The sequence below is a fragment of the Gordionus sp. m RMFG-2023 genome, chromosome 1 (genome assembly GCF_954871325.1).
Source record: "Gordionus sp. m RMFG-2023 chromosome 1, tfGorSpeb1-WG-v2, whole genome shotgun sequence".
In the NCBI taxonomy this organism is placed as follows: domain Eukaryota; kingdom Metazoa; phylum Nematomorpha; class Gordioida; order Chordodea; family Parachordodidae; genus Gordionus; species Gordionus sp. m RMFG-2023.
The window spans coordinates 76,881,627-76,905,021 of NC_088775.1; the positions used below are offsets into that span (position 1 = coordinate 76,881,627).

General features: G+C 25.2%; 1 long non-coding RNA gene across 1 annotated transcript; it reads right to left on the reverse strand.

The window, feature by feature from the left end:
* Positions 1-10,100: 10,100 nt before the first annotated feature.
* Positions 10,101-10,774, reverse strand: LOC135922450 (uncharacterized). The gene is made up of 3 exons (XR_010570909.1): positions 10,711-10,774; positions 10,405-10,669; positions 10,101-10,319 (listed from the first exon to the last, which is right to left on the reverse strand). It is a non-coding gene; the product is annotated as an uncharacterized LOC135922450 (long non-coding RNA).
* Positions 10,775-23,395: the final 12,621 nt, after the last annotated feature.

The window sequence follows — 23,395 nt, forward strand, 5'->3', positions numbered from 1 at the left end:
CTTCGGCCAAAGTATACTGAAGATATTGTTGATACCATGCGTTTAGCGATCAGGCCGTCTTTCTTGAAAAGGAAATTGTAGAAATTAACAAAATAAACATAAGGTCGCAAGGTTCTAATAATACGATTTTAGGAATAATATTTATATAACGTGAATAAATTCAATAATAATGATTGTTGAGATCACATGTGCTGGCTCCATCTTATTACCCGGGCTCAAATGGGCAGGCTGAGTGGATGGTGATAGTGGTAAAGAATTGGTTGCGGAAGGCAAAATATGGAGGAGGGAGATATCGGTGTCGATGGCTTACTATAATAGGCGGAAAAGAGCGCAGCTGTCTCCTTCAGAAATGTTTTTGGGTTGAAGAACTTGAAATAGGTTATATGCGTTGAGACCAGAAAATGAGAGGGAAGGAGTGGTGGTTAAGCAAAAAATGATAGAAAGTTTGAAGTAGGTCAGACAGTGTGGGCCGTCTACATGCGCGGGATGGGTAGGAACAGTTTGCTTCTAAAATTTTTGAAGGATGGTAGGGGGTCCGCAATTAAGGACATAGGTTTAATTTATTGGGGGAGCGGGGGTTTCTATTAAATTTGTAAATGAAATAAGGCAAAATATACTGCCGTTATAATCTAATATTTTTATTATATATTGCTAAACAATGACCAAATTTATCTATTGTATACAATCAAAGTCATTATTTTTTAAATAAAACTTATTTATGGATAATTTTCTGCCATATTTTCACGTGTAATTTTAAAAGATTAGACATTTTATTAGCAAGCCATCGTGTCAATTAATGTATTGTACATTGTAAAAAGGTTTTTTTTAATTATTCATGTTTCTAAATAATAACTCTTTACATTTACTTTCTTTATAGTTGATATTTAATTATTGATAATTTTGTATATGAAGTGAGTGCCTAATTAAAAACGCGTAATATAAAATGTAAGGTGGTAGGTATAGGTTTAAGTTTGCATTCTGAATATTCCGCCATTAAAACTCTGCTTAGTCCATTGATTATTTACATTTCTTTGTAATTTTCTTTAAAATTACAGTTAAGTCTAACGCTTTTAGTGAATTAAAATTTCTAAGTTAGTTTCTCTATCTCTTTGAATGCGCTTTACAAATTGTAAGCTTTTAAATAATCAGTGGCGTCGCTAGGGGGAAATTAATATAATTAGTTATCAATTGAAAATTAACAAATTTAATTGTATTTAGCCGTGTTTAAAATCGCTAATCAACTATATTATTGATTTTTAAATTTCTAATGCAAATCCAAATAAGTATAAGAGAGTTATCTATAAAAAGTAAGTAGACATATAGTTTATAATCCTCTATTATATATAACTATTTATAAAGGTAAAATGCCACTTTTGCAGACTTATTTGATAGTTATATATTATATTACAGTTTATATATTTTAAATTTTAGTAATCAATGCTTTTGATAATAAATATAAGTAACAATTTGCAGTAAACTATTTAACGCCATTATTTAAAATAATTAAACATCTTATTATTCATCCCACAATGGATGTAATAAATTAGATATCTTTTCTTCTCTTTTATTTACGTGTTTTAGGAAAACTATTTTTTTCTTTGAAAAATAGTTTTGAGTTAAATTTTTAATACGAATATATTTTAGATATTATTACAAACTACTATTATTTTAAGATATAATATACCAACTAGAGATGGTGCGACAATAATATATAAAATTTTAATTGCTTTCATGATATCACTCTGGTTCTTATTTTATAGTTACAAAATGTTTCATTTCTAATATGTCATCCTTGCCGTGTAAATAACTCAAGGCTTCAATATATTTGCATAATTTCTTCTAAAGATTTTTAATTTTTCTTTCATCAATTCTAACATAATAAATTCTGATATAGGTTACCATCGTGAGTGTCATGGCTATGACTGTAATCTATTATTTATGTGGCTATGTAAAAGATTATTACTACAGCTCTGAAGTATCTGATTGTATATTTTAGATATGCAATAATAGTCAACTGTGTAGTCGTTTTTCGTTTATATATTAAAAATGGAAGATAATCTTTTGGAAATTTAATATCTCACAATAATTTTCTCGATTACTTATCTAGCTTCCATCATGTCTTATAAGAGGAAGCTCTAACTACCATATAGTTTTGTGATTTGGATTGTTCGTTTATATTCTCTTCAAGAATTGTTAATTTGGTAAGGCCTATAAATTTTATTTTATTAGTCCATTCTATAAAATAGTGGCTAAGATGATAAGAGAAAGTTATATTAATTTTAAAACCATTATCAAATGAGGCATATGTACGAATTAATTAACCTTTTTTATCACTTGTAATTCTTTAGACCCAAATTTTTTTATATCAACCATCAAAAATATTTTATACTGTAATAAATAGATTTTGAATTAAAAAATTTCATTTTTAGATATGTTTTGTATTGTTTTATTTATTTATATGTTTATTTTGTATGCAAAATATAATAAATGACAAAATATGAAATTCAGAATAATTGTTTAGAGTTAGCAAATTTTAACAAAGTATAATATATACCCGGCCGAAGGCCTGCAAATTAGGGTATGGGAAGCGAAGCCCGCATATAATTTTTTTAGTTGAGCCCACTGAGATTGTAAAGGCTAGCGACGCCCCTGCTAATAATACTATATTTCACATTGACTATCAAAGAATCCAGCATATCGTCTTATTTATTTTATTAATGGACTTAGGAGTGAATTTTAAAATAATTTATTTAAGTCATATATGAAAATGCCGATTTTCAACATCTGATATATCGTTTAATATATAGTAGCAGTGGCGATGCTATTGGGGGAGCAGGGGCTCGAGCCCCTTCTGAGCAAAAAATATTTTTTTTAATGGCTCCTTAATATCCCCTTGTATTAAAAATAAATCTTTTTGATTGCTCGCAGAATGATTTCTTTTATAATTCTATTGATTAATATATAGATTTAATTTTATAATTTTAAAATTAATAAGTCTACCTAAATTATTCTTAAATGAATACTATTTTAATTATTAGATTAGATTAATACTTATAAATTATATTTTCATTATGTCAGTTTGCAATCAAATTCTGTGTTAAAAATAGTATATTCATATCACTCACTAAATGTTAATTTAGTATTAGCAGTTGAAGCTTTATTGACTTTTATCTTTTATTATTAAAATTATTATATAACCCTAATTAAATAAATATTAAAAATTAACAAATTTAATATTGTAATTAGCCGAGTTCAAAATCACTAATCAACTATATTATTGATATTTAAATTTAATTACCATGCCTCTTCTTAAAATTATTTTCAAGGTCCAAATCCTAATAAGTATAAGAGATTTATTTATAAAAAGTTACTAAACATATAGTTTATAATCCTCTATTAGATATAATTGGTTATAAAATATTAGGTTAAGTTAAATACCACTTTTACAGACGTATTTGACGGTTATATAATATATTACAGTTAATATTTTAATAAATTTTACTAATAAATGCTTTTGATTATAAATATAAGTAATAAAATGCTTTTAAATATTTAACGCCATCTATTTATTTAGAAATATTTTTTTAAATTTAACTTATTATTTATCACAAAATGAATGTATCCAATTAGATAACATTACTTCTCTTTTTACGTGTATGTAGGAAAGCATTTTTTTCTTATTTGAAAAACAGTTTTGTGTTAAATTTTTAATACTAGTATATTTTTGATATTATTACAAACTACTACTATTTTAAGATATAATATACCAACTAGAGGTGGTGCGACAATAATATACAAAATCTTAATTAGTTTCTTTTATCATATCACTCTGGTTCTTATTTTATAGTTACAAAATGTTTAATTTCTTATATGGCAATTCTGCCTTGTAAATAACTTAAGGTTTCAAAACATTTGCATAATTTCTTTTAAAGATTTTTAGTGTTTTGTTTTATCAATTTATCTAGCATAAAATTCTGATATAAGTTATTGTAGTGAGTGTCATGGCTATGACTGCAAAATAACCAGCATCTATTATTTGTGTGGCTATGTAATTTAAGATTATTATTACAGCTGCTGAGAGCATATAATTGCATATTTTATAAGCAATAAATGTGTAATTGTTTATATATCATTATAAATGGAAGGTAATCTTTTAGAAATTTAATATCTCACAATTTTTTTCTCAATTACTTATCTAGCTCCCATCATGTCATTTAAGTGGAAGCTCTAACCACCATATAGTTTTATGATTTGGATTGGTCGTTTATATTCTCTTCTCCAAGTGTTGATTTGATTAGGCCTATAAATTATTCCTTATTAGTTCATTCTATAAAACATTGTCTAAAAATGCTAACAGAGTGTTATATTAGTTTCTTGACCAGGGTTGCCAGGTCAAAATTTCAAATTGCGGGAAAAATTTGGTATTATGCGGGAGAAATATGAAAATTGTGGCAGAAATAGAAAAATTGCTAAAAAAAAATTTTTTGCGGGCCTATCCGCCTATTATTTTTTATAATTTATTTATATAAATACAAAATCGGTAAATATTTTTCAAAATAAAATAACATCTTGATTTATTAAAATATATTAATTTATAAAAAAACCAACGATCTTTTTTTAAAAAGAATGTAACTAGATAAAATTTTATAAAAAAAACGATTTTTATTTTACAATTAAAAATATATTATTTGCGAATGTCCCGCAAAACAACCGCAATTGGAAATCTACCGTGTGTGTGTATAACATTATAGGAATAGGGGATTAATTATCACTTATCACGTTTAAATACATAATAAGGTACTCCAAAAATAAGAAATAATACAGATGCAACTATAGTTGCGGCAATTGTAATCACTTACAGTGTTGTGATGATTTAATGAAACATAATGACGATTAAATTAAAACCCATCCATATAAAATTATAATCTTTGCAAAAATAATTAAAATAACAAAAGGAATAAATATTAGAAATTTCAATAATGCTTTGTGATATTCTGATTATTTTTGCAAAGATTATAATTTTATATGGATGGGTTTTAATTTAATCATCAATATGTTTCATTAAATCATCACAACACTGTATCTGGTAGTACAACCTTCACAGAGATACTTATCATCACAATGTTGGTAGAATCTTTTTCCCATAAAATTTAACAACTATTATAAATGAAAACTATACTTGTAGAACAAAAATGAGCAAGGATATTATCAATGTTTTAGGATCTAAATCCAGGGGGTATTCTTGACGATTTGAAAGATGGGTATACAGGGTTCCCGTTCTAAATCGCTAAAGTAATAATCGCTAAAAATTAAAATACCACTAAAAAAATAAAAATTAAAGACAGCAAATAGTTATATAAAATACTTAATACAAATATAAATCTAAGGGTGAGAATATAATATATTTTAATATATATAATTCATAATAATATTATTAAACATGTGTTTTACAAATTTAATAATTGTTTTAAATAGCATTAAAAAATTTTATCAATAGTTAAATACTTAATACAAATATATATCTTAAGGGAGAAATTATAATAAATTTTAGTATATAATTACAAATTATATTATTAACAAGGCGTTTTACAAAAATATTTTAAATAGCAGTAAAAGATTTTATCAATAGTTATATTCAATACTTAATAACAAATATATATTTTAAGGGGGATATTATAATAAATTTTAATATATATATATAATATTATTAAGTATGCGTTTTATATATTTTTAATTTTAAAAAGCATAAAAAAATTTCATCAATAGATAAAATACTTAATACAAATATATATCTTAAGGGAGAAATTTTAATAAATTTTAGTATATAATTACAAATTATATTATTAACAAGGCGTTTTACAAAAATATTTTAAATGGCAATAAAAGATTTTATCAATAGTTATATTCAATACTTAAAAACTAATTTATATTTTAAGGGGGATATTATAATAAATTTTAATATATATATAATATTATTAAGTATGCGTTTTATATATTTTTAATTTTAAAAATGTTGATTGATTATATATTTAAATAAATTTAAATTTGAATAGTTAATTTTAGTTTTATTTGAATATTGTTTATTTTTAAAATATATTAACGTTGATTGTTTAATATGTTTAAATTAACTTTTTTTAGATATAAAGAAATAATAATAAAATTTGATTTAAAAAAAGAATTAATTTAAATAGTTTCGTAAATTTTAAATACTTTCTTTTATGGTGCCCCGGTTACGGTGGTACGTTTTTTCGTTTTTCTTTCTTTTTTTTTTAAAAAAAAAATATAAAACAAAGTAAAATAATAAAAGTTTAAAATATCCTTACCTTGAATTCTTTTGTAAAAATAAAAGGTAATGGAATTACTTATCAAATTCGTCGTTCGATATTGGAGATGATAAAAGGACATATAAAATTTTTTTGACTTTTCTTTTCGATAGTCAAAATTTTATCCAAATTTACAAAATTATAAAAGGTAAAAAAATTTTATTTAGAATAAATATAACTTGTTAACTTCTTGTTTCTTTTATGGCGCCCTCTTACGTTTTTGAAAAAAAAAAAAAAGAATAAAATATAGAAAATTTGCCTAAAATTAAAATAAAAAAGTATAAATTAAATTAAATTTGAAATTGATGACTACCTTATTTATTGATTTGACTACCTATTGTGACGATTGCTTTATCCATTGAGATGACTCTATTTATATGACTACCTATTGTGACGATTGCTTAATCCATTGAGATGACTCTATTTATATGACTACCTATTGTGACGATTGCTTAATCCATTGAGATGACTCTATTTATATGACTACCTATTGTGATGACTATCTAATCTATGGAGATTGCTTAACCTATGGAGATGACTACCTTATCTATTGTGACTACCTAATCTACTGAGATGACTATCTAACCTATGGAGACTGCTTAACCTATGGAGATGACTACCTATTATGACTACCTTATCTATTGTGACTACCTAATCTACTGAGATGACTATCTAACCTATGGAGACTGCGTAACCTATGGAGATGACTATCTATTATGACTACCTTATTTATTGTGACTGCCTAATCTATTGATATGACCAATGCCTAATCTATGGAGATGTTAGCACGTTCTTTCATGCAAAAAGCTTCTTTCTTCGTCCCGGCTCTGGATGTTGGACTGGAATATGATAACCAGCACCTAACCTAATGTGACAACCTAGGAAGAACTGATATGGAAGTTGAACGATAGGTTATGAATTCTATTTTGTGAGACCAATGATGATTACTTATTATTCTAATCCACGTAAGAAGAAAAGTTATTAAAAATTAAAATTTTATGCCAGGATAAAGGCATGCTATAAATTTTTAAAATCACTAAAATGTAAAATCACAATGGATATATTTGAACACACAAAAATCCTTTAAAAAATTTTTTACTTAAATTCTTAGTGAAATATTATTTTTTGATTTCTTGAATGATGACCAATTGTTGTAAATTAACAACTAATCCTAAAAATGAATTCTTAGATATAATTAAATATAAACCATTATAAATCCTAAACAAGAAGATAAAACTTTAATTTTAAATATATTAAAGTGTAATTAAAACATATGAATTAAAAGGGATTGATTTAAATAACCCTTATAAGTAATACTTAATATGATAAAAATGTTTTTGAAATAAAGCTTTTGAAGACAATGTAAAAATTAATATCATTATTTTAAAAAAATATTGTGTGAAATTTAAATTTTTTTTAAGAGAGGGAAATGTGCAAAATATTTGCATATTTTAACCTCGGAGATTGAAAATAAATAAAAATAAATTAAATATTAAAACGCTACTAATTAAATATTGAAACGCTAAAAAATGTAAAACGCTATGATTAACTTAACACCTAAAAAATAATATAATAATCATTTATCATTCCTTATTTTGGATTTTATTCCTTATTCCTTAAATTATCATTCCTTATTACATATTTAATTGTTCCGAAATTCAAAATTTTATTCGTGCATATTATTCATATATTTGATTTGATCAACTATTCCAAATTATATATTCCGATTTATTCCAAATTCCAATATTCAACTGGATTAATGATAATAACAATTTTGAGAAATGTGAACAACATACGATAAGGATATCAAACCAACGATAACGTTCAACGATTTTATCAAACCTACGCGATTGATTCAAGCCTACAAAAAACGTACAAACTCACGCAACTCTAATAAACGATTTTATCAAACCTACGTGATAGAATCAAGCCTACGAGAACATTTGAGACTTATGCGCTAACCAAGATAAAACCGAGTACAATCATAACGGGAAAAAACTTCTAGGACAACAAGCTCTCAATGACTGCTGAGAAGAAGCTTCGTTATTTGTAGAAGAGGGGGAATGTTGATTGATTATATATTTAAATAAATTTAAATTTGAATAGTTAATTTTAGTTTTATTTGAATATTGTTTATTTTTAAAATATATTAACGTTGATTGTTTAATATGTTTAAATTAACTTTTTTTAGATATAAAGAAATAATAATAAAATTTGATTTAAAAAAAGAATTAATTTAAATAGTTTCGTAAATTTAAAATACTTTCTTTCAAAAAAGCATAAAAAAATTTCATCAATAGATAAAATACTTAATACAAATATATATCTTAAGGGAGAAATTTTAATAAATTTTAGTATATAATTACAAATTATATTATTAACAAGGCGTTTTACAAAAAATTTTTAAATGGCAATAAAAGATTTTATCAATAGTTATATTCAATACTTAATAACAAATATATATTTTAAGGGGGATATTATAATAAATTTTAATATATATATATAATATTATTAAGTATGCGTTTTATAAATTTTTAATTATTTTAAAAAGCATTAAAAAATTTCATCAATAGATAAAATACTTAATACAAATATATATCTTAAGGGAGAAATTATAATAAAATTTAGTATATAATTACAAATTATATTATTAACAAGGCGATTTACAAAAATATTTTAAATGGCAATAAAAGATTTTATCAATAGTTATATTCAATACTTAAAAACAAATATATATTTTAAGGGGGATATTATAATAAATTTTAATATATATATATATATAATATTATTAAGTATGCGTTTTATATATTTTTAATTTTAAAAAGCATAAAAAAATTTCATCAATAGATAAAATACTTAATACAAATATATATCTTAAGGGAGAAATTTTAATAAATTTTAGTATATAATTACAAATTATATTATTAACAAGGCGTTTTACAAAAATTTTTTAAATGGCAATAAAATATTTTATCAATAGTTATATTCAATACTTAAAAACAAATATATATTTTAAGGGGGATATTATAATAAATTTTAATATATATATATATAATATTATTAAGTATGCGTTCTTTTTATTATTATTTTTACCTATTTAATTTATTGATACTCTTTTCAAAGAATTTATAAAGGATAACTTAAATTAATCTATCTCTACTACCATCTATCGATATTTTGTGAATATAAAGAATTTATTTTTTAGATAATAAATTCAATTAAAACTCCCATTATTTACAATGAATTAATTATTATGGCATTATGACCTTAAATTACATTTAAAAGGATAGTTTATTTGGAAAACAATGTGTATGATTTTTGCAATATATAGATTTGGTCGATGAATTGTATTATAATAATTCCATAATAAAAGTATTAATTTAGCAATAAATTTTGTCTTATTTCATCTCAAGATTTAATAGATAACCCCCCAAAAATTTTATCCTACCCCCATTAAAGCAGCCTACCCCCTACCCCCTCAAAAAATAGGATGCAAACTGTTCCTACCCCTCCCGCTCATGTAGACGCTGTATATAGATTTATGATAGATATCTACATCCAGTGAAAATCTTGTCATGTAAACAAAAAAAAAATAAAGTATCATTTCAAACACCAAGTATATTGGTTTTTTTTTTCAATTTTATATTAAATTTTTTATTAACAATATATCTACAACTATTTTAAATTTAATAATATATATTTAATATGATTTTATTAAATCAGACACTTTATCAATAAAAATATAAATTAGAAGTAATATCATATAATGCTGTTAAGTTTACAATTTTTTTATTAATTATCACATATTTTTTATTTTTCTCCGTAACTATTTCCCCGTTATTGATTTGTATAACTTTAAGTTCTGTCAGGCGTTGGTTATCTTTTAAAACGCGAATTAATGAATATATGTCCGGATGAGCATTTTTTGCCATTCGCTTGAGGGAATGGTGATATCCTTCAAGATGATTATTTCTGCGAGGACCTTGAATCTTATACCTAACACCAAACAATGTATTAAATGTTAAAAATATTATAAACTTTTATATAAATTGTGAGGAATTAATAAAAATGAAATAATTACCTGGTCCAAATTTGATGAGGAAAGATTGCATCAGAATTTATCCAGGTAGTATCCATATATATTAAGAAACTTAATATTAACGGGTCATTGGCTGCTAGATCTACACAAGAATCACGGACCACTTGAATGTCCTCTCTCTTGCATAAAGGTAATACACTCATCCTTCGAACAATAGTGTATACAGCAGTCTCTTCTTTATTCTGCTTGACTAAACCTAAATGCTGAACTTTACGCCAAATGGCCTGCGTAAAGTGGAAGAAGCAGCCTAAAAATAAATTATACAACTATATATAATTTAAACTTTACACTTTACTAAAATATTGGGAAATACAAATTGTAGAGCAGATATCGCTCCTGCTTCATAGTCGGTTTGTGACATTTCTGGTGAAAACTGGATACCATTCAATGTCCCATATTCCACGATTATTTGAAATAGTTCAATATAGGACTCCTTCCTTTTATCTGGAAGAAGTGCATATATGATAGGGATAATCGTTTGATTATACATGATATGTATAGTATATAATTGGCTAAAAAAACGTGGACATGTGTAAAAAGTCCCATCCATATAAATAAATTTTGTATAGGAAGATAAACTGACTAACATGACAGACCCAAATACAATAAGTTTGTTATTATTATTTTTTATTACACCACTGAATGTTGTTATCAATTCAGTGGTCAATACAATTGTGTCATTGCTAATGGGAATATTTGGCCTGGTTTGTTTTAAAATACGGTTAATCGTATTTTTAACGGAAATAAAAGGTGGTAAGGCTCCTGGATAATTGATTATATCTGGATCTTCAGAGCATTGTTGGTTTAATGCCTTTAGATAGATATTCATCCTTGTATCTAAAGGATTTTGTTGTACCGTTGCTTTTACTGTTTGCAAAGTTTTTAATTTGTGAAAAAGTATAGCATGATTTTGATGCATGCATTTTGGATATTGTGTATCCCTGAATATATTTACACGTCACTTTACAATCAGCTTTTAGACAACGGTAGTAAATTGTATTCCTGTATGTACCGTTATAACGGTAAAGAAAATTTTGAAAAAAGAGCAATGATTTGCCCTTTTGGCTATCGATAAATGTTGGTTCCTCTAAAATATAAGAAAATTTTTAGATGTTTATATAGAAATTTACCAAAAATATGTATATTTTCATTAAAATCTATTAGAGATTCTGCAAATCCATAATTATCCATATTTTCTAAAAAATAATTGCCTATATATATAGTGATATATATATTTTCATTAAGAATTATTACTTTCTATTTCTGAATTAAGAGGAGATGTATAGAAATCATTTGATATGTTGGGAGCATCTATATTTTATAGATTAAATTGATTTGTTATAAAAATGTTACTTTGAAAATCAGGAATATATGGGGAGATATATGAGCAAAGAGGGGATGTGTAAGCTGAATGACTTTGAGTATAACCTATTTTAAAATTTGTGTTTAGATAATGGTTATATAATATGTTGTAACTAAAATTATAATATTTATTTAAGATTATTTATAATTTTTAACTTGGATTTGAGAGGGTCAAGGATTCTCTATGAGATTGAGAAAATATTTGAGATACATCTATTTAATTTATAATTAATTAATATGATTTATAATTTTTAACTTGGATTTGAGAGGGTCAAGGATTCTCCATGAGATTGAGAAGATATTTGAGATACATCTATTTAATTTATAGTTAATTAATATGATTTATAATTTTTAACTTGGATTTGAGAGGGTCAAGGATTCTCCATGAGATTGAGAAAATATTTGAGTTACATCTATTTAATTTATAATTAATTAATATGATTTATAATTTTTAACTTGGATTTGAGAGGGTCAAGGATTCTCCATGAGATTGAGAAGATATTTGAGATACATCTATTTAATTTATAGTTAATTAATATGATTTATAATTTTTAACTTGGATTTGAGAGGGTCAAGGATTCTCCATGAGATTGAGAAGATATTTGAGATACATCTATTTAATTTATAGTTAATTAATATGATTTATAATTTTTAACTTGGATTTGAGAGGGTCAAGGATTCTCCATGAGATTGAGAAAATATTTGAGATACATCTATTTAATTTATAATTAATTAATATGATTTATAATTTTTAACTTGAATTTGAGAGGGTCAAGGATTCTCCATGAGATTGAGAAGATATTTGAGATACATCTATATGATTTTGAGTTTATTGTTTTATAATTATGTAATAAAATATTTTTACCTTGAAAATTTGATCTCAGTTGTTCTAAGATAATGTTTGATGATAAAGGTGAAACATCTAAAATATAATAATATATTACAATTAAGTTTTACTTTGAATTGGTTTACAAGTGTCTAAATGACATTTAGTTATACTAAAGTCACAATTAATGGTGAGTTTTGATCTCCCACCACATCTTTTGCGACAATAGTAATATATGACACTTTTACCAGATTTGTGCTGTAAATACTGATATCCCAAATATTCTATGTAGTCTTTATTTTTTATTGTTTTCTAAAAAAAAATTTAAATGTAAATAAAATTTTCATATCTATAAATTATACATACTTTAATATCTAATTTCCTAAGCTTAAGTAAATTAATTAAATAGATGTATCTCAAATATCTTCTCAATCTCATGGATAATCCTTGATCCTCTCAAATCCAAGTTAAAAATTATAAATCATATTAATTAATTATAAATTAAATAGATGTATCTCAAATATCTTCTCAATCTCATGGAGAATCCTTGACCCTCTCAAATCCAAGTTAAAAATTATAAATCATATTAATTAATTATAAATTAAATAGATGTATCTCAAATATTTTCTCAATCTCATGGAGAATCCTTGACCCTCTCAAATCCAAGTTAAAAATTATAAATCATATTAATTAATTATAAATTAAATAGATGTATCTCAAATATTTTCTCAATCTCATGGAGAATCCTTGACCCTCTCAAATCCAAGTTAAAAATTATAAATCATATTAATTAAATATAAATTAAATAGATGTATCTCAAATATCTTCTCAATCTCATGGAGAATCCTTGACCCTCTCAAATCCAAGTTAAAAATTATAAATCATTTTAATTAACTATAAATTAAATAGATGTATCTCAAATATCTTCTCAATCTCATGGAGAATCCTTGACCCTCTCAAATCCAAGTTAAAAATTATAAATCATATTAATTAATTATAAATTAAATAGATGTATCTCAAATATTTTCTCAATCTCATGGAGAATCCTTGACCCTCTCAAATCCAAGTTAAAAATTATAAATCATGAATTAACTATAAATTAAATAGATGTATCTCAAATATCTTCTTAATCTCATGGAGAATCCTTGACCCTCTCAAATCCAAGTTAAAAATTATAAATCATATTAAATAACTATAAATTAAATAGATGTATCTCAAATATTTAAAGGTGAAACATCTAAAATATAATAATATATAATTACAATTAAGTTTTACTTTGAATTGGTTTACAAGTAAAAAATTTAAATGTAAATAAAATTTTCATATCTATAAATTATACATACTTTAATATCTATTCCTAAGCTTAAGTAAATTATTTATGTTTTCTGCTACGGTTTGAATCTTCATTTTTTAAATAAAACACTAGTAGCCATCTTTGGGATTTTCACTGGTAACAAAATTGGGAACATCCCATTTTTTAGCGATTTTTCGTTTAGCGATTTAGAACCGATCCCGTATACAGCGTCTACATGAGCGGGAGGGGTAGGAACAGTTTGCATCCTATTTTTTGAGGGGGTATGGGGTAAGCTGCTATAATGGGGGTAGGATTTTTTGGGGGGTTATCTATTAAATTTTGAGATGAAATAGGACAAAATTTATTGCTGTAAAAATTAATACTTTTATTATAGTATTATTATAATACAATTCATCGACCAAATCTATATATTGCAAACAATCATACACATTGTTTTCCAAATAAACTATCCTTTTAAATGTAATTTAAAAGGTTTAGATATTTCAGCAAGCTCATAATGCCATATTAATAAATTCATTGTAAATAATGGAGGTTTTAATTGAATTTATTATCTATAAAATAAAATTTATATTCATAAAATATCGATAGTTGGTAGTAAAGCTAGATTAATTTAAGTTATCCTTTATAAATTCTTTGAAAAGAGTATCAATAAATAAATAGGTGAAAATAATGATAAAGAGACACCCCCGCGGCGGCAATAATTTTTTAGGGGGGAGGGAAGGGTAGGCAAAGGTTTTTGAAGGGGGTTTGCATCCAGTGAAGATCCTGTCATGTAGACGCTGTGGGTATGCATATGCAATTCTAACAGATGCATCTAATAAGGGAAATTTTTTCCCCTCAAATAGTGAAAAATTAAAAACATAGCTAACCATATAAAGGTAAATATAGCAGATTCAAGATAATCAATAAATTGCAAGTCAGCTTTCTGATTTGATAATGTCTCAGTGAATTTGGTAAACACAGAGTGTATTTACAGAATTGAGTCAGCACAATGTTGGTTGCGATATGTTCCTAATACCCGCCATCGTAGAATTTTTAAATTTTATAAACAGTTAAAAAAATATTTCTTAAATAAAGATTATAAAAGCTGTCCTAACATTTTGAAAATTTTTTTCAATAATGAATGGCAGATGTATATTTAGGAATGATTTCCCATGTAGGAAATCTACTACATGCTGTTAATGTGTAGTTGCAATCAGAAAAATCTTAACAAAGATTCACAAAATTATGCTGCAGATGTGTTCATCTTTACATACAGTTAATAATTGACAATAAATTTTATGGCGCCATTGCTATAACTTAATTATATTTTATTTGAGATTTTTAATAGAACTAAATGTTTACCGTCGATTTAGAAATATTTATAAAATTCCTGGTATGACATATTATATATTTGTTTAACCATTAGCTCGGCCTCTAATGTTGTTAAGGCAATCCGATTACTCTCCTTTTTCCAGGCAGTCCTCATCAGGCTGAAAATCCGCTCGAATAAGGCATTAGAATGAGGTAAGGAGAAGACATACTAGCATATATTTTCCAAGATAGGGATTTCTCGTTATTACGAAAAAATTCTGCCCATTTCTTTTTTGCTTTTAGACCATGTAACTAAGTATTTTGGGATATCATAAAAATAGAGAGAATTAAAATCTCCTCAAACAAGACATCAATGTCTTTCGGTATTTTTAATATATTTATTAAATTATAAAAACCATCAATTGATGGTTTCTGTTCCAAAGTCATAAATTTATACATTTATAAATAGAGTTATTATAATCAAATTTTGATTGTAAATATTCTAAAATTGTAATAAAAATATCTGCTTCATATTAAAATGTATTAATTAGAGTATTATTTGAACATTTTAATATAATATTTTTAGCAATAGCGCCATAAAATTTATTATAAATTTTTAACTGTAGAGATGAACAGAGCTGTAGCATGATTTTGTGAATCTTTTTTAATAAATAATATTCTGATTGCAACTGAATATTAACTGCATGAAGTAGATTTCCTACATGAGAAACGAATCCCAAATATACTTCTGCAATTTTATACTCGAAATAATTTTTCAAAAATTTAGGACAGCTTTTAAAATCTCTATTAAAAAAGTATTTTTTTTAAGGGTTTGAAAATTTTAAAATTCTATCGAAGGCCGGTATTAATGATAACCACTCACACCATTCCAAGTCAGACCACTTCACCAACTCTTTTAATTCATTAACTCTTTTAGTTGATGAACTAAATTCGTTAAAACATTTCATCACAATTATTTCGACATCCACAGATAGTACATTCATTGCCTTCTTGCTGTAGTATATGGCATATACAGCCAATTGGTATTAATTCATTATTGTGCTGCCCCAATTCGTTAACTTTGGTTTTTGACAAAATTTACAGAGGTATTATCAGCGCAGAAAGCTGACATGTAAATCGTTGATAACCGTGAATTAGCTATATTTACCATTATGTGGCTAGCTATATTGTTGGATTTTTCACTATCCGAGGAAAAAATAACAATTTTTTTGAAATGTTCTTATTCTTGTTGAAATATGGAAGGATCGAGAGAAATGTTTTAATATTTCCCTTATTAGATGCATCTGTTAGAATTGTATATAGATGCCCAAATTTCAAATCGTCTAGAATTGACCTCTAGGATTCAGATACTAAAACACTTGTGATAGCCTTGCTCATTTTTGTTCTGCCACTATGGAGTCGTTAAATATCATGAGAAAAAGATTCAACCCACATTGTGATGATATAGCTCTGTGAATGTTGAACTACATGATAGATGTATACGATTTCCCCAAATGTAGTTGCATCTGTATTATTTATTATTTTTGAGAATAATTTTGTATTGCAATCGATGTTGATATACTCCCCTGTACTGATTTATATGAATGAAAGATTTATTATTGGATAAAAATAAAACAGGATAGAAAGAAATTTACAAACTAGAAATGTTTTTCGAATAAATATTTAATATTTTAAAAATATAAAAATAGTCAATTAATGTATCTCAAAATTATTATTTATATATTAAAACGTTAAAATACTATTAAAATAAATTGCGGGAGATTTCCAATTGCGGTAGTTTTGCGGGAGAGAGAAGTCTGCGTGTAAACTAAAAAACTGCGAGAGTCTCCGGCTGATAGGGAGAGACATGGCAACCCTGTTCTTGACCTTTTGTCAATGTAAGTTGCTAACTTTATAATTTTTTAAAAACCATTATCAATTGTGGCATATTTATGAATTAATTAACCCTTTTTATCACTTGTAATTCTTTAGACGTAATTTTTTTTATATCAGCAATCGAAAATATTTTATACTGTAAAAATAGATTTTGTATTAAAAAATAATATTTTTAGAAATGTCTTATATTGTTTTTATTATATATATGCTAGTTTATTTTGTATGCATATAAATGACAAAAAATGAAATTCAGAATAATTAATCAGAGTTAGAAAATTTTTAAAAGTATAATATAATAATATAAACGCTGGGTAAAAGAAGGCCGAAGGCCCGCAAATAAGAATATGGGGTTGAGCCACCTGAGATTATAAAGGCTAGCGACACCTCTGTATAGTAGGCATCCAATTTAATTCGAAATGTCATAAATGAATGATGTTAGCATTCTACATAATTTTATATAAAATTTTAGATATTTATAATTTTTTTATTATTATAAGTTTTCCCGGGTATTTTTTCGTACCTATTATTAAATACGGTGCATTGATAGGGTTTTTATAATCATGCATTTTGTCTTCAAAAAAAATTAACACAATATATATTCCAATTTTTTCTTTTATTTAAAATAATTTTTACATCATATCTTTATAATTTATTCTATATCTGTTATATAATAATTTTTCCGTATCTACATATTTTTCAAAAATCCTATCTACGAAAAAAAATAATTTCTTAAAAAATATATATTCTTAAAAAATAACTATAGATTAATCCCTAGAAAACAAAAATATCATACAATATGTATAATTAATATTAAGACATCTAAGAAAAAAAAATTGATATTTAAATATATAATAAACTCTTGGTAGGAAGATATTTTTATCAAGTAATAAAAATAAAAATTTTTAAAATAATGATAGAAATTAATTGTCTTATAATTATAATTTATATTACAGGAAAATATATATATTTACTAGCTTATTATGTCTCAAATGTTAGATAGCTTTTTTAATAAAAACAAAGATTAATAAGAAAAGATGAAGTATTAGAAAGATACTAGTCTAACATATTACATAGAAATTTCATTGATTATGAAACTTTATTTTTGTCATATATGACAATATATGAGATAAGAAATAGAAAGAAAAGAGAGACGAGAATTTTAAACATTACAGGCATTCATTCATTATTATTATTAGAATTAATTATTATTATTATTTTTTAAGGAATAAAAAAAAAAAAAAACTTTTTCTTTTATTATCGCTAGTTAACTAGATCTAACGTCTTTAACTTTTTCAAAACATTACATCTAAATTGAAGTCTACATATAATACATTGGTCGTTGCCAGTGTTTCTTCTTGTTTTTATTTTTATGATCTTTATTTATTTAGGAGTGGCAAGAGTTTAGCCTTGTTTTACTCCTTTTTACCTTGGAGGTAGGGGATTTTCTTTGTCATTGATTTCGAAGCACAACATGTATTAGGGGTTTTCTAGATCTGGAAGATGTTGGGGTCTTCCCTTTTCTGACAAAACTGCATGGTTAACATTCTCAATAGCTCTGTTATAATTCACAAATGTAAAGCAGAAGGGGGTTTATTAGCCACCACCCACCCTTAAAGTAATTAAATTATTTTGGCAGTTCATGGGTATAGGCTTTTGTTTTGCCCATTTCTTTTTGTTGATAAGCCTATAGACGTTTAAGCAACAGTTCTCGGACTATTGCGCGTACAAGTACGTGCGGCTTGCCCACAAACGTGTGAAGGGCTCCTCATTTTTTTTCTCCCCTTAATTAACTATCCATTTTGATGGATTTGAGGAAAACCTACTATAGACGTTTAAGCAACAGTTCTCGGACTGTTGCGCGTACAAGTACGTGCGGCTTGCCCACAAACGTGTGAAGGGCTCCTCATTTTTTTCTCCCCTTAATTAACTATCCAGTTTGATGGATTTTTGAGGAAAACCTAGCGTAGCTCTGTTATATCCACAACCAGAGGGCGAAAACGCTTTTATCACATATCACGTATTATTTTTAGTTAATTTGAATATTATTTTATATATGAAGTTATCATACAATAAAACGATTGATCTAACTTTAAACTATAGGGTATAAACATATAAATTTTCATAAGTCACAAATATTAGTACAATTTAAATGCATAATTTAGTAAATTAATTACCTTTGATTGATTGGGTGTCCTCGATAATTAATTTTCAAATAATCATATTATATTTTATTTATTTATATATGATATGGGAATTCAATGGTCATATTTTTGTGCATGGTATGCAGTGTACCTTTTATAGGTTTAATAAATAGGAATTTCCTTCCCATATCATTTATTTAAACATGTATATTCACAAGATTGTTAACATATGTAAGATTGCTGAAATTATAAAATGATTCATGCTATATGTGTTAGGTAGTTAACCTTATAAATTATTATATAAATTCATAAATATCCATTTATTTAATCATTATAATACTTATAAAAAAATTCCTAATTATTACAATGGATTTCGAAAATGATGGAATAGATTTAGAATAGATGGTATAACAACAATATGGGTGATAAATTGATTGAAATATTCGTGTATTATATGATAGATAATTTCTTATACTGCTATATCCGTATCTCAATCCATTCCAAATAAATTAGTTGTATTAATGCATACATTTTCTAAAACATCAAATGAATTAGAATAAAATTATACCACAAGTTAATTAGGCCATCAGCAGCGGCTTGAGAAAAAATTTATCACAATATTTTCAAGCTAGGATACATTAAGAGTGTTGTTAATTGGTTCGTTGTGTAAAACCCAGACCCGGGGTTTGGGTCTAAATAATCGACAAAACCAGCTCTGAGCACGAACCCCGAGCACAGACCCGGGGTTCAGACCACCCTATGAATTACACCTGGGGCTCGGATAAATGAAAAGTAAAATAAAAAAAAATTTATTTTCTAAACTTAAATTAAATCTTATTCTTATCTTATTCATTCTAAATTAATAAAGCTTTTTTTTTATTCTCATTTTCTTACCATTTTTGGGGACTTTCTTTTGATCAAAAAATTTTATGGTAAAATAAAAATATCAGTGTAAATATTCAAAAAGAGTAACCCATGCATGCATGACGGAAAAAAAATAAAAAAGTAAAATTTTATTTTAACACATATTGATATTGTAATTAAATGTGGACCAATATAAAAATTAAACGTCATTCATGCATGTATAAATAATAAAAAGAAATGTAAATTTATAATTTGTGATGAAATGGCGAATAAAAAGTTTTTCTTTATTATATTAAAGTTATATTTCCAATATTATATATGTCATAATTTTTAAAGGGATGTCAACTTTCCAGGATCACCACGGGTTTTAAAGGTATAACTAATAAATTTGGGTTTTAAGTAAGTGTGTACCGATATCAATTTTTAGAGGCCTACCCGATCCGATATTCCCGATATTAAATTGATATCGACCGATTACCGATCTGATATCATATCTAATTTTTATGTCATTTATTGAAATATATTATAATGATCAGTTATAGTTTATATTCAATTCTATTGCAATTCTAAAAGTATATAAAATATTTTTATAGTAATTAGTAACATTAATCTATATATATAATAAATAATAAACGAATATATTATGAAATTTGAATAAATATTTTAAACAATGTTTAACATTAATAAATCGAAGATTTCTTATTAGAAATACCAAAATTTATTTATTTATCAGAAATCAGTTTACGTTTACGCCGATGTTAACTGTCAAGTCAATATCACCAAATTCACTAAAAACAGATTCTTAAGAGATTATCGCACACTTTTATAAACAGAATGCGCAAAAAAATAACAATGAATGTTTATTAATATTAAAAAAATATGTTGATCAAAAATAAAACCCCTTCAGATATAAAAATTTTTATTGCAAAAATAAAATTAAATTTACTATTGTTATTTTTTAAAAACTACCTGTAATTTAACTTAATTAATTATTTTTCAAAGCGTTCTTCAAACCAAATAACAAAACAATTACTAGTTTTTTGATTAATATATTTCACAACCTCTTTAACTCACATACGATATGATATATCGAAAAGGAAATTCGATCTATATCATACATATCTTTGAAGTTTGAAAAAGTAATTTAATAGATAATTAGTAATTAATAATTATCTGATTTCATTTTTATATTTTATTTTCTGTTTCAGTTTTAATATGGTTATTATAATTATATTATACATAATAAGAAAAGCGATGACGATGATGATGATATTTACGAATACGAATAAAATTATAATTGAAAATAAATGTGTTTTTGAAAAACTTCCTTTTCTACCGAAATTTAAAAAAATGGAAATTAATTTTCATCAAATTTATAATTATAACTTTTTCCATCGAGAATGTTGACGGAAATATTTTTAAATAGATCTAAATTAATCAATTTTATGTTTAATTTTTTATGTAAAATAAAAATATTTTATTATATATATAGAAACTAGAGACGCTAAGCCACTCGTTAATATCAATCACATCTTTATTTTAGATTTTAAAATCATGTAGAAATATATAATTTACCTTTTTTATCACATAAGAAAATAGGGGATTTTATTTAAATAGCTACAGATACTTAATTTTATTATTAAAAACCCGAATATAAAAATTATATTTTAATTAAATATATTATTAAATATTCATACTCTAGTTGATGAAATTAAATAAATCCGGTCAGAAAGTTCGTATCTAATTCTGAACTAAGATCAGGATGGTATAGAAATAATCTATAAGCAAACCTACATAATAATTCCTTTTAATTATTTCCAAGCCCTAAGTAAGTGGCCCCGATTAAAAATTTTTTAGTCATAAGCTGAGTTGCTTGCAGGATTTTCCTATTTAAGTTCGATATTGTTGATAAATAATTTTTTATTAAAATATTTGAAACAACATTATTTATAGGGTTCGAGTTAATACTGGCTTATTTCTTATATAAATATTGCTAATGTAGATCGCAGTGATTTTATTAGACCCAAACCTCGGGTTTGGGATTTACACAACCAACCAATTAAACAACACTACCCTTATCGATATTTTGTGTTAATAAAAATATACCTGACCCCCCAAGACCTATATATGAGATCATTATTATTATTACAAAATATTTTTATTTCCATATCAAAAAATATTATTTTTCACACCCCCCCCCCCCTCCACCCACCTCCAAAACCAAGTCATACCCATCAAGATAAAAAATGAATACTTTCAATCTAAAGATATTTAGATTATATTTTACCCATATATCGATATTTTGTTTTGATAAATTATTCCTGACCCCCCAAGACCTTAGACCCGCCCTCTATCAGTGATTATATTATTACAATAAAAAAATATTTAATTATCAACTTGTTTATTAAATCGTCACACGAGACGCACATAAAAGGGTCGTAAATTTTACCACCAAGCAAATTAACAACACTAATTAAGAATATAACTTAATTTAATTCGGGGGTTGCTAAAATGCTTAATTTATTATTTTACCACCAAAGAATTTTCTGTCATTAAGAGAAAATATATGAAAAGTAATTAACCTAGTTTTACATTCTTAAATCCATAGGCGTAGCCAGGATTTTCCTAAGGAGAGAGAATAAAAAAATTACTAGGAGCTTCACCCCCATACTCCATTTGAGGCGGGTCTTTGGCCCGCTTTAGCCTGGGCTTCGGTCAGGTTACCATAGTCTATATAGTCATAAAATATTTCTACAAGATAGGAGGTTAATAAAAAAAAATAAGCCTGGAACAAATATGAAGTATATTTTTATTAGTTTATATAAAATATAATTAATTACTTGCATATACATTAATATAAAAGGATGTTAATAATTTATTCTAAACAAGTATAAAAAATTTATTTATAAAAAGTAAGTAGACATATAATTGATATTCCTCTTTTATATAGAATTAGTTACAAAATACTAGCTAAAATTCCACTTTTACAGACATATTTACAGTTAGAGAATATATTATAGTTAATATTTTAACTAAATTTAATAATCAATGCTCTTGATAATAAATATAGCAATAATTTGCATTCAATTATTTAACGCCAACTATTTATTTTAAATAAAAAATGATATAAAAAATTAATCTTCATAATATTCATTCCACAATATCTTTAAAAGATATTTTATGATGTCCTTATCAATATTTTATAGTTTTCTGTAAAATATATAATTCGCTATATTGTTAAAAATTACTTGAAATTATTATAAACGGTGACAAAGA